This window comes from Sipha flava, unplaced genomic scaffold, assembly GCF_003268045.1.
Source record: "Sipha flava isolate LNK unplaced genomic scaffold, YSA_version1 117_pilon_pilon, whole genome shotgun sequence".
NCBI lineage: Eukaryota > Metazoa > Arthropoda > Insecta > Hemiptera > Aphididae > Sipha > Sipha flava.
Window position 1 is genome coordinate 1,236,494 of NW_020271741.1, and position 13,525 is coordinate 1,250,018.

Below are 13,525 nucleotides of genomic sequence, written 5' to 3' on the forward strand. Positions count from 1 at the left end.
TAGCTAAGTTTGATCCCGCAATAATAGTGCACGTTTAACGAATTAAATATAAAGAAACCCATGATCATTGTTTCAGTCATGATATTCGAAATAAACTTATAACATTGATTGCGGATAAAATACAAAATAAAATAGTAGCGTTCATACGTAACTCAAAATATTATTAAATTATAATGGACTGTATATTAACCTACCGACAATCAAGTGATCCAGCGATTAAAGAAGTATTTATGGGGTTCATTAATGTTAATTCTATGACAAAATTACATTTGACAAACATGCTATTTAGTTAAATATAGTATTTTAGTTAAAAACTAAAAGACAACAAAATTGAAATAAATAACTGCCGAGGCCAAGGCAACGATAATGGCGCTAATATGAAGGGCAAATATCAAGGTTTTCAAGCACGAATAAAAAATTTAAATTTCAGGACATATTTTACCCCATGCACAACAGACAATTTAAATTTACTACTGGGATACTTTGCCAAAACACCGACTAAAGCTGTTTAGTTTTTGGCGTGATTCATAGATTATATTTTATGTTTACGTCCTCTACTGGCCGATGGGACATTTTAAAAAAATATTGTAATTTATATACTTTAAAACCACTGTCGGAAACTTGTTGGGAGTGAGAGTTCGTAATGTAAAAGCTTTGCACTTTCAGTTACCTAGTGTAATTAATGCTTTGAAAGGAATGGCAAATACAACCAACTATCCAAAAACAACAATTGAAGCCCATTCTTTAGTAATAAATGAATTAAATACCTATTAATTTGTTTTTAGTTTAGTGATTTTTGGTATGGAATTCTATCAGAAGTCATTATTGTAAGCAAGAGCTTACAAAGCATAAATATGCATCTAGATTTAACCACTAATTTGCTAAATAGATTTCTAATATTTTTTGAACAATATCGTACTACATGATTTGATTCTGCTAAAATAACAGCAAGCACAATTTCATAGGACTTAGGTATCGAAATATAATTTAAAAAACCCGTAAAAGAGTCAAAATGTCTGATTTTACTTATAAAGAACCTGACGATTTAATTGAAGATGCTGAACTTAAGCTCAAATATGATATTTTTCTTTTAGTTATTGACCAAGAAATTAATTCAATGAATAAACGATTTTATGGACTCATAATGGATTCAAAACATGTAATAATAGTTTTGGATTTATCTATACATTTGAGCAGTTAAAACATATGAATAATAAAGATTTAATAATACATTGTATAGATCTTCAAATTACTCTATCTGATGGTGATTCTAAGGACATTAATGGAGTTAAATTATTTGAAGAATTAATTATTTTGAGAAATATTATTCACGATACTAATACGGTGTTACAAATATTATCATTGTTGAAAAAATTGATTGATTCATTTCCAAATACTTGTATCGCATTAAGAATTATCTTAACAATGTCTGTACCGTCAGTCATTTCTGAAAGGAGTTTTCTAAAACTGGTAATAATATAAAATTATTTGAGAAATACGAGTACCGTTTGGCAAAATTAGATGTCAAACTATAGCATTATCATCAATACATCATCGATATTTCAATTGAAAATAAAATATCAGAATCTCTCGATTACAAAGATATTATTGAAATATTCGCTTCACAAAGATCGAGAAAAAAAACTTCTCAATATTTATAAAGATCCTTGACTATTAATTAGTTTGTATTGATGATGTCTTGCAAAAAAAAATATTAATTAATCAACTTGATAATATGTAATTTAAGTAGATTTTGTTTGTTTAATATCGTCTATAGTATCAACTTTCTAAGAACTTAAACATTTCATTTGATACTGATTTGATTTATTTCATTACGTAGGTAAGTATAAGAAAATACTGTTATAAAATGTATATTATAATGTTTTAATTTTTAGTTTGATATCATTGTTCAATTTTTTACATTACATAAATAAAATATAACAATTAATTTTTACTATCAAATCCTTATAAATTATTTAATTATGTAAAAGAGTTAATTTATTTCATAATTTCTTCAATGTTTTTTGGGAATATCCTTAATGCCATTCTTATAAAAGGGCCTTGCGGTATGTTTCGCCCAAGGCTACGCAAAAGCTAGCGCCGACCCTAGTTGTTAGTGGGGTATATGGGATTATTTATCAAGTGAAAGGGAGGGCAAAATCTGTAAATTTGATTTTGGAATATTACTGTCAAAACGTTCACTATTCTAGGAAAATAAAATATTTTAATCAATACTTAACTCAAACAATGGAATCGATTATAAAAATAATAGAAACACAAAATATTGATTATCGATTTATAGCTATAAATAAAAGATTTATTGTCGATAGCTACCTACAGACGTTCAGTTTTTGGCTCAAACTTGACTGAACGTATCAAGACGTACATCTAGACTATAGTAGTCACAATCAACTGACAGGCAGCAGGATGTACATTTGTAGTCAACCTTGTGCTTCAACTTGTCTGAACATGATTAAACCTTCAGTTAAAATTGAACCGAAGACTGAACGTGTGTAATTGTCACACAGAATGTAGCATTCATGTTAAAAACGGTTTCTATTGTAATTAAAATCTTGGGTACCGCATTCGTCGAGTGATTTGTTAGTAGTTATAATAATGGAGCGTAACTTATAAACACAGCTTCCGTAAAACGGTAAAATTAAAAAAAAACCTCGGAAAAGGGTAGGGGGTAGAAATAACCCCTGCATAAAAATTCGCCACTGCGGAGATAGGTGGAAGGCGAAACTAAAAATTAGTGTGTTAATTCACAATTATTGTGATAATATCGATTGTGTCGACGAGCGAGGAGGAAAAAGAAATCGTCTGAAAACGTGCCGAACCCGATCACGGATCGTTTTACCGCGACACAGTACCGATTTCCCGAAACCGGAAGTGACGGGGTCACCACGGAAACTCGTTTGAACGATATTTTGCGTTTAAGTTAGGCGTCGACGGATCGCAACATGTTTCGGGCATCGCTTCCTGGCGGAGACTGCAGTGGTGCGGTATCTCGTCGCGATCCGACCCTGATAAATTATAATAAATGACTTAAGCCGTCGGCGCTCGCCCGCTCACACCCGCACTCCAACAGCACCGCCAGCCATGCGGTTCAAGCACTGACGGGCTTGTAACATTTATTCGCCGGTGATCAGAGATAGAACAAGGAATTTTTACGTCCAGGGAAAATATTAAAATTACGCCCTATCATAGATCAATACTCAAATACAGTTCTTGATAATTTTTTTCTAATAATATAAAATCATAATTGTTGACTTTTAACCTAATATCGATATTCAACAAAGTTAAAAATATCAAATCTAATGTTAATAATTACAAATATTGCACCCCCTAAAACGTTATGTCTGGGCATGAATTCCTGTCTTCCACCCCCCAGTTCGGCCAGTTGACGGACGGTGGTCCAGGACGGTCGAGCCGACGCAGCAACGGTTGACGGACGGCGGTGGTTCCAATGCAGAAGTTCCGATTCGAAGACAATTTATCAGTTACGCGCGGCGCGAACGTGTTATGTGATAAATATATAAATACCTTGATTTAAAATTATTTTTAACAGATTTTAAATTATTATACATTCACTGAAATTCTGTTTATCTATAACTGTGACAAAATTATTTATATTTTATACCCTTATGATTTTCATTTTATTTTATTTTTATTTTTTTTTTTTAAAGCCGTGAAACAACTCCAAATGTTTTATGTATATTATAATCGTTGTGTGAGCGGGGTCCCGAACAAGTCTATTTGCTCGGGGTAACCAAGTTTCGATAAAAAGAGTGGACTGCATATATACACCTTTCTTATGTATATAAAAATACAATCAAGTAAAGGTTATAATATATATTAACAAATGAAACATGTAATAAGAATAAAAATAAAATAAAATAATAAATGAATAATTATAAATATAATAATAATTATTATATCAATAAATGAATAATAAACAAATATTACCGCGTACTGCGCCACTGCAATAGCCGACGATAGACATTACATGGCAATCACCAACGTAACGTAAATAATACGATATTACAAAATATACAAGCAGCAACAACCAATACAAAGGAAACGACGACACACCGACCGGTCGCGACGACCCGTATATATATATCGAGTAAGGCGGCACGAATAGGTCAGTGAAGGGAAGGGGTTTATCGTTATCTAGAAAAATTCGACCGTTATCCAGAATATTCGACCGCGAATACGGTGATACGGATACATCAATAAAATGATCGAGAACCTTCTTGATCATTCCCGAATTGTACCCAACAATCGTATCAACCGTAGTTAGAAATTGGTCATGGATTGAACTATGGGTATTTCTAAGGAAATACAACTACAGAAAAATATAAGTATGAGTTAAAAAAAAGAAAAGAAAAGGGATACTAGATTTAATAGTTAAATCTGATTCTCCAGGGTCAAATTCACCATTTGAATGCAATGATGAATTCGATTATAAACCGCTTCAAAATGAGCTTTTAACCCTCGGTGAATTACTAAAATTCATTTAGCGGATTTAATCAAATGTAAGTTATTTCTATCTACAGTACAGCTGGTGGCTAGTGAAAGTCTATAATAACATTTTGATTTAGAATAAGATATAGTAATATATTAACATAAGATATTATACTGTGCACTTGTTTCTTAATACTGTACACTTCTACCACCTTAATTGATGGTATGTAAGCAAATTTACTGTCGTTCTATGGTTATGCAGTACAAAACATATTCATGATGTTAGCTCTACCAATTTGACAGATCAATTTGAAACCTATGCCAATAATTCGCAAATTAATTACAAATAAATGTATAGAATTTGTAAATTACCCCCCCCCCCCTCCACCACCACTTAACAATAAACATGTTTTGATTGAGTGTGCTAACTTCATATCGCCCCACCAAGTTGAGCGATTCAACCTTCAGTAGGTCGCGCAATTTATGAGTACCTATTCTGTAATATCCAAAGAAATAAAATAATTACTAGTTGGAAGTAGAAATAATTTTAATATGATTAGTTGGTGCGATAACTGATTATACTAATTTGACATGATAGGGTTGAGTTATTGAGAGGGAAAAAAGTAAATGTAAAAATTGTTACTTCAGTTACCTGTACGTAACTTGTTACGATTAATTTTAACCCAATTCAATTTGTATTGTATTTGTATTGTTCTAAAGTCAGTGTGTTCGACACTGATATCCATTTTGTGAGCAACGTTAAGGTAATAGGTTTTTTTTTCTTGTTTTTTTGTATGTACAAACTGTATACTTGATTTTTGATTTCAAACATTTATTAAAATATTGGTAATTTTAACTCGACATACTCGATAGAAATAATTATAGTGGTCCGCACCAAAACTTTCTTAAACACCTTTGATGATCGATATTTTTGCATTTGGTCGGACAGCTCAAGTGTTATATAATTCGTGATTTTTCCGTCTAACCTAACTTGATACTCGTATAATAATATTTGTCATTTTATTCGTATAGAACTCGATGGTGTTATTCTGTTTTATTCTAATAACATATAAGAAATTGTCTACAAGTTAAACAGTTTTGTATAACTGCGTAGTTAATTTATAAAAATAATTGATTTAAATGCTCGTTACACCGACTATGGACTAAAACGTCATTTGGAGTACATTTAAATATTCAGCAAACAAGCTCATTTTTAAAATAATACCAAAACAACCTATTAAAAATTCGTGAAATGTACGCATATACGCTGTTACATTCTATCAACAATGTAAATTACTTAATTGAAACAGTTTTTGTTCATTTCTATTGACCACCATAATGGCACAAATACTGTATTTATACCTACGATTTATAATACAATTTTTTATTTTTAAATATTTTTTAAAAATACGTGTGAATATAAATAAATATAATATTATAAGTTACCGCTGTATACTTAAGTCGAAATCGAATTGATTACGATTAACTAATATTGTTACCATAGTAATCGTAATTTATACCATTGCATATTATGACTTTGGAAAACATTCAAAGAACATATTCCAATAATGCTGTATCAGTAAATAGTATATTAGTAGCATGTCTTGAAAACTATAGGTTTTTCCGGTTCCGGTTTCAGTTTTAGTTGTTCAATTAATTTCTTAAAGGTTCCGGTTTAAATTTCGATTTTTTAAAAGAGTAAAGGTTCTAAAACCGGTTAATTCGGTTAATTCTAATTATTAGAGATTTATTAAAAAATAATATGAAATTATTTATTTATTCTTATTTAAATTTTAATTGTTTCATTTCATGAAAATAGAAGGTATTATGAATAGCTAAAAAAATAATAATAAATATATTAGATATATATATTATGTCAGCCTATTATATTTTTTTGATTCAGGTTGTTTTATTCCAACTCATAGTAAGAATTTATAAAATATTTTGTAATATTGTGAAATATTATGATTTCATAAAATTAATATCTTTAATTTAAAATTTAATTTTAATTAGGAATCAAAGTTAATACTGGCTACTGTTGTAGCTACAAATTTTCTATAAACATTAATTATATTTAACTTGACAAGATAGATGATATACTCATTGTAAATTATAATATATTAATAAACATACAAAAATTATAATAATAATAATATTACAAATTTACTTATTATGTGCATTACACTATTACAGTTTACAACACAAAATAATAAAAACATAAAAAGATTTGACTTTTATTTTTCTGAACCAATAAACACACAAACTAAATAGTCATTATCAAAGTTTTACTAGTCTAAATAACTGACCTAAATTAACCCTTGTATAAGTTATGGTTACGGTTTTTCATTTTTGGAAATAAAGGTTCCGGTTCAAGTTATGATTCCTAAATTTTAAAGGTTAACCGGTTCCAGTACCGGTTCTTTTCGGTTCCGATATTGTATGAGTATTAAACCAGGGTTTGAGACAATTAAGCATTTAAAAAAATTAAAATAAGTGCTTAAAAAAGCACATAAAAACATCATTATAAACACTAAAATAAACATTTAAAAAACTTAAATTTAAACAAAAATATTTAATGATTAAACAAAAAATTACCTAAAATAAGAAAAAAATTACAACAATTTTTAAATTTTCTTTTTACATGAATATGATAAAGTAGTAAACGTATCTGAATATATAATTAAAGATTACAAAAAAAAAAAGAAAACAAATAAATGTAGTTCATACTATGATTTTTAATTAAAAAATCAAAAATCAATAAATATTTATACTATAAAAAAGTCTAACTTTGACTTTCAAGACATTTTTATTTATTGTTTATGGATTTTCCGAGAGATTTTCTGAAAAATAAAATATAAACGATATTATAAATATTTTAAAATGATTTGGTTTAATTCAGTGGCCTACGTCATAGTTTATTATTAATCAGATATGCAAAAAAGAAAAAATAATCAAAAAAGAAAACAGGAAATAAGAATTTTTTTTTAAAAAAATCGTCTAAAAAAGGAAAAAAGCACTTTCAAACTAATAGAACGTGTTATATCATGGCATAAACATCCATTACACTCTGATATATTTTAAATCAAACCATAAACATAAGTAAATTCTGTAAGTCTCGAGCTCTGATTTTACATATTGTTGTAATCGTTGCACGCCCGCTGAACTTACCCGTATTTGCCAAATCGTATAGATTTCAGATTTTATCGAAAATATTATTACTGCATAAAAACGTGGCGATTTATCATACGGTCATCTGATTCCCATTTGCGACAATGTATTAAAAAATCTACAAACCTTATCACTTCGATACTTTTTGCAATTTATTATCATGTACAAAGTAACAACACGCATTTTTATAATAACACTTGATTCCTGTAAGTTATTACGGTAAAATACAATTATCTGTTGATTTTTGCAGTTAAGCTGCGTATTGAAATAAGTAGGAACGGGTTGTTTCTACAAACTGAAAAAACCTTATATCCCTTTATCTGAGCAGACCCGTTAGAGATCTTCAAAACAATGTTACTATATAAATAATAGTGTAAAAGTCAACCAGAAGTAAGATCGTAGAGCGGTTATACCGGTAATCTAAATCCCGAAATTTAATCAATGACAATTACGTTCCAATCAAATGCCAACATCCAACAGTTTTGGACTTGATTAAATATTTATTTATTTTTTTACTTAATTATCATTACAAGAATTTATACAATTTGGTTTTACAATTCTAAAAATAATAAACTACGATAAAACTAATTAAAGTGTGGTACACACTTAATCTAAGTACGGAAATGATAATTATAATAAATTATTTGACGATGGAATTTGTTTTCCGGAACATTTTAACGCGATACATTCCAATGAGAACAATTTAATCGTTTTAAAGGTATATTAATCTGTTTTGTTAAATAATTATTAACTTGCTGAGTAGATAAAAATGTTCTCAAAAATATCAAATAGTCCTTCAATGATATTTTAACCCATGGGGACTGATTGATTCATAATGTAGATATTTAAATTATTTTTGATTGTTTCAATGTTTTTTGCCTGGTACTATTATAGTAAAGAAATGGTTTTGGAAAAAAAGTATATTTTATAATGATCTTTGAATATATAGTGTTAATGACACTGATTTATTTGAGTTTTAAAAATTAATTTAAATTTCTGGATAGTTGAAAAGTTCAAGTATATGAAATGAATGTACAAATGGTTATTTACTATCGAAAGCCCACTAAAACCGTACATTATGCACACTATGTCGGCATCATTAATAACACAAGATATTCGCAGGACTCATGGGTCTTCCCATGATCACTAATACAATAATTTATAATATCTATGATATATAATATTAATATGGTTTGTTTTTAATGTTATTTACGTATGCTGTAGAATGTATTTTGCATATGTATAATATAAAAACTATTTTAGGTCTTCCTCCAACTGACTTAAAAATACCGTCTTAACGAAAAATATGCAAAAATTACAAGTTTGTATAATTAACATGTTCTCCTCATAATTTATATATACACATTGTATATTTAAATAATGTATTCAAATAATTTAAGATTGATGGTGTGTTAGTGAAGATTGATAATTTTGATAGAGCTTGTGAAAATTCCGACAAATAATCGCTTAAATTAGAGATTTAATTTGCAAATCATTAAAACCAATTTGCAATTATTTGCAATCAATTTGCAAAATATTGGAGTTAGTTTCGATTAAATCGATCAACTTGGTGGGGCTAACTTCATGAACGTAGTGTATACTGTTGATAAGGATGGACGTAGTAGTAACATCAGACTTTTTTTTTATCGTTCTAAATCAGTCGAAACCAAAAGCGTATTATCCGATGTCGAGTTATAAAAACGTTCCGACAAAATACATTTAAGGAACGACAGCATTTTTTATTAAATTTAGAAAATGTTCATTCATAAAACGGACGCGTATTGATCCGAATGCTTACTCGTACAGGATAGGCCCTTTTTGGAGAAAAATCGGAGAAAAAAAAATGATTGTAATAATATTACGTTTGTTCAATTACACTTTACAATTCACGTTCAACGGAAAATTCGCACAATCGCTTTTATAATATGCATGTAAACTCTCCGAGATTTTTCCTTATAGATAACGAAGCCGACGTTTGTTATTCGAATTCGAACGATTGATTTTCTTATTTTTGTCGTTTTAAAACAAATTCAAAGCACCTTTTTATCAGATAATTAAAAGTTAAATTAACAAATCGTTCATGGTTGAAATTACTATATCTAAATCTTTTACAGCATGAAAGTAATAAAATCACGCGTATGCTATTCCATGATAATTGCGTATCTTTGTGAATAGTCTTTGGGTGATAAAATTGTATATCTCCATTGAACTTTTTCGTTTATCGTCTCATAGAGTCTTTCGAAAATAAATGGATGAATAGAATAATCGACATCTCACCGCCAACTTGCACGACGCTACAATGGTAATACGCTGCTGGAAAGCGATTTAAAACGTCATATTGTTTATCATCCGAAAGTCAATCATAGCGTAACCAACGATTAAAGTTCCGTCGAACAAAATAATTTCGGTATCATTTTCAATATTTTACCGACGTTTGTTCAGACCATCACGTGGGATTCTATTTTTTCAGCAAATAAAAGGTTTTACATTTTTTACCACTTTCGCACTAACCGTTTCAGTGTTCATGTTATAACACGTGAAAAACTTTGGATCATTGACCTGCATAATTCGATCAAGTTCCGAGAAATTTGAATCATTTTATTAAAATTCTGTGCGACTTCTCTCCGACAGAACGGAATACCAGTGAACAGACGCCGATGTGGTCTAATCGCAAGGATAATATCTTTAGTATTTACTAGCCGTTGTGCCAAGATTAAAATACCGTGGTTGGCAATGCCTTCGGTTCACCTTGGAGCAACGAGTATTCTAGAAGAAATCATAAAGACAAAGTGAATTATATTTTTTCATTTTGGAAAATTTAAAGCGTAAAATACATTATTCGATCATTTTTCGGATGAACGCACGTTGATCGACGGCCATATTGTTACTACAGTACCCCGATTCTCTAGAATTTTCAAAATAATTTTAATCGTCAATCGGACTTTGTCCGGAAATATTAGTACGTGCCGTCAAATATGTTATTATAATAATATTATGTGCATTGTATGGTATAATTATTATTGTTACAGTCGTCGCGTTAACAAAAACGCCTCTGTTGAACGACCACTGGTATTTGATAACATAAATTGAATTTCAACGCTTTCAACGGATAAGTTTTTCCCTCCGGTGCCATCTCCGCGTGCAAATATTTTCAAAATATAAATAAACGCATAATATACATGCATACTATTTTATCACTTCTATTATTATTATTGTTTCATTATTTTATCTCCTTTTTTCCTGGACACAATGGCTGCGATCATAACGTAAATACACATTAATGTTATGCGCACCAAACGTTCGAACGTTATGTTCATATTATAATAATAATTACATTATTCCAATTCAAAAACAATATTATTTCAGTTCAAAAGAAATACATGATAATAATAAAAAACGTTAAAACAAATGGTGCGAGGCTGTAAGTCTTGTCGTGGAATGCGTGTATCAGAATTTTCAATGATACAATAATATATTATTATCTTTTTCGTATATTTTTAAATTCTAATATGTGAATATATAGTTCCACTACATATAATAAAACACCGAATCATGTTTCATTTTTATTTTAATGGCTAACCATTTAAAATACAGTAAAACCTATCTATAACGGAATCGTTTGGAACCAAACATTTTTCCGTTATATAGAGTTTTCCGTCATAGTGTGGTAGAAAAAAAAATGCAAAGATTGTACGTATGTATGTGTTAAAAAATTACTACTTCATACAATGTAAATTTATACATTAAGATTATAATGTACGACTTAATATTTAAATGTGTTTGTGTATAATACTAAAGAACTAAAAAAACATTTTAAATAGTAACAAATTTGTACCTTTTTATAATTTAAAAAATATTTTTTAATATTTGATTGTTTTTTGTGATTAAGAGCAGCAGGTTCAGCACATTCTCGGGCTTTGGTTTTAAGTTCTATTCTATTCTATTTGTAAGATTTGAATTTGGAATCATGGCTGAACTTTTTTAAAATTCTTCTAAATATGAGATTGTGGTTTTAAAATATTTTATTTTTGGCTCGTTGATGGACTCACTGTCATCATCATCATTATTGTTTTCTTCTTTTTCTAAAAAAAAACGTCGATTCGAAAGTTTGATGCGTTTCTAAATTATTGTCAAATGTAATGATATCTTTTATATCAACTTTGACTGTAACGTACTCCTCATTGATTTCTTTCAAAGCATTTTCTTGTAAATAACGCAACCATTGCTTTATTATTTCTGTGATCATCCAGGCTTTTTATTAAATTTTCATATGACAGGTAATGAAGAAATATCCATGATCCTATAACACCGAGGTTTTTTAAACTTTCCGTTTATCAATGGTTTCCTAGCTTCTCCAGTCATACTTCCACACATGAGCACTGTTAAGAGATACTTTGTTTTTTTTTCCTCCAGAACATGACTCACTCTTCAGAACTAGTGACTTAAAAAAATGTCCGATTCGTCAGCATTGTAGACGTCTTTTGTTTCATATCCAGCAATGGGTCCCGAGATTTTTCGTTTCCATTCCTCCACAGTATCTTGATTAACGTCATTTACCTCATTCTTGACTTGTTTACAAACAATATTATGATTTTTTTTAATTTTTTCCAACAAACCAATACAAACAATATAGACGGTGAGCACAGTACGTTTACTTAAACGATATGAACAATTCGACAGAAAAAGACGACTGTGCAGTTCAGATTTACAAAATTACGTTATAGGTACGTACATAGATTATCTAATCTTTTCTATTTTAAACATCTACAAGCTCATTAGAAAGTATGTAATAAACAAATCAATATAACAATCATGAAGCGATACTGTCAAATTATATTTCAGATAGTGATAAAGTTTAGGTTACCAAATATAAATGTAGTACTACTTTCATAATTGTTATTTATCTTTAAATAATTTTATTTTCCGTACTCGCCAGGGACTATTTTTACTAAATGAATCACAAAAATTGTCCATTTCCGTTTTTTAGAGATTCCATCTTAAAGAGGTCAATTTCATGTATATTTGCACCGGGACTATTGACATTTTTCGTTATAATGAGAATAACGTTTAATAGAGAATCCGTTATAAAGAGGATTTACAGTATTATTTTTTTTGTCAGTCATATACAAGTTTAGTTTATCATTTAAATTATTGGTTTTAATATTAATTTTTAAACATCATATTGTATTGAATCATAAATAGAAGTGTATGGTTTCTATTACTGAATTATTACCTTAAATTACAATATAACTATAACAATGATTTTTAAATCAGATTATCATAAACTTATAGATCGAATATTTTGTTCGTAATTTTCTGAGAAGAATTTCATATACATTTATCGTGATACGACGGTATTGCAAGCTTCAACATTAATTAATTTTAGAACTGTGATAATCTTGATTCCAATTAAGCATCCATTATATGCGCTTAATATGTATATTTACTATTTTTTAGTAAAAATATTGCTATAATGTATCAACCCTTAGATATATTATAATATATTATTGCGTTTTATTATTATTATTATTATTATATTTTTACTAATATAGTAATTGACCTCCGTTAAACTTTAGCGTGAATGCGTAAAATGTTCGAAAAAGAAAAATACCGAATACTGTTTTCGAAGAATCACACAACGACATGCATGTGTCATATTCATTATTTTCGATGATACATCACATTTAGTATTATCGATACAATGATTTTGCTACAGGAACTTCACGAATACAGAAAATAATATTTTCGTTTCGTCAATCGATCGCACTCACGATTATTTGCGCGTACTTTCATGATTTACAATTTACAGTGACATTCTATATATATATTAAAATATTTCGATTATGTCGACTGAGGAATATTTTACGTAATATGACTTTTATATCTG